The sequence below is a fragment of the Orycteropus afer genome, unplaced genomic scaffold (genome assembly GCF_000298275.1).
Source record: "Orycteropus afer afer isolate SDZICR_OR568_19922 unplaced genomic scaffold, OryAfe1.0 scaffold00116, whole genome shotgun sequence".
NCBI classification, from domain to species: Eukaryota; Metazoa; Chordata; class Mammalia; order Tubulidentata; family Orycteropodidae; genus Orycteropus; species Orycteropus afer.
The window spans coordinates 4,142,131-4,143,557 of record NW_006921703.1 but is presented as its reverse complement, the minus strand read 5'-3'; positions in this window follow the sequence as shown (position 1 = coordinate 4,143,557).

Here is a 1,427-nt window from a genome sequence, read left to right as displayed (position 1 = left end):
ATGGATATATTCTCATCTTTCATCATACCAGGAAAATTCTCTTCCAACAAATCTTTGACAATTTTTTCTGTAGTTTTGTCTCTTCCTGTTCTGGAATTCTGATTACACATAGGTTGTTCCTTTTTATGGTATCCCAAATGAACCTTAAGTTTTCTTCATTTTACTTTGATCTTTTTTTCTGATTGATCCCTTTCCAAAGAAGTATTGAGGTATTTGCCTTCAATCTCACTCATTCTGTCTTCCATTGATTCAATTATACTCCTTTGCCTGTTCAATGTGTTATCTATTTATGAAAATTTATTATTAATCTTCTGGATTTCTGTCTGTAGATTTTGTATCATTTCTAATATTTCATTTATTTTGTCATTTTATTCTTGTGCTGTCTTTTGAAATTGTTCTAGGGTTTTCTCTGTGTTTTTATCAATTTTTTCAGTGTTTTCCTTAATATGTCTCTCAATCTGTTGAAGGTAACTAAATATAATTCTTTTGAATTCCTTACCAGGGAATTCCAATGCTGCATCTTCCTCAGGGATGTGTTTTGCGTCTGTATCCTGGTCCCTTGTTTCTCCTGCTTTATCTTGCTTCTTTGTGTGGACTGTGATGCTCTGTTGTCTCTGAGGCATTGTGACATTTTTGTGTTTATATTAAATAGGTGATTGTATGTTGGAGTGACTTGCCCACAATTTTTGTTTTCTTTGTTTTGTTTGGATTTTATCTTCACAAGCAAAGTACTATGCTGTGCTTCTCTATTTGCTAGTTGACAGCACTTATACACTCACCACCTATCTCCTTTCTCATCATTGGCCTGCAATTCTTGGCAAATGGAGCCTATTCTTAAGTCCTGTTTTTGTTCAGGTTTTTCCACTAGTTGGTGCCTAATCCACTTCTGTATACTTCTTTTCAAAGTCAGGACTCCAGGATTATCTTCTGCGTCTTTGTCAATTGGCTTCTCTTTTCTTTGTTGAAGAGGGTCTGTGTCACTTGTCTGCTTATTCTGCCATCTTACAGAAGTCCAGCTATTTTTTTTCTTTTTGACTCAGTGATTTTCTTTGTATTTATTCTACTTAGAATTCACTTAGCTTCTTGAATCTGAGGGGTATACCTTACATTGGTTTTAGAAAAAAATCAGACATTGTTATTGCTTCTCTCTCTTTCTCTTCTTCTCCTTGCAGGGGTATTAACTTATTCTTGTTTTCTTGGGACTTTCCTGGCTTTACCACTAAAAGTTTGATGTCCAAAAACCTCCACAGTCCCAGGCAGATGGGATGATTTACCCAGAACTGTCTCAGTTCTAAAACTAAAAATATACATTCTTAGAAACTGTCTCAGACTCAGGCAATCCAGAACAGTTGGTTATGCATATTAGTACTTGAAATCCAGTTACACATTGGTTAGCCACCACATTTTTCAAAATTTACTTCTCTATT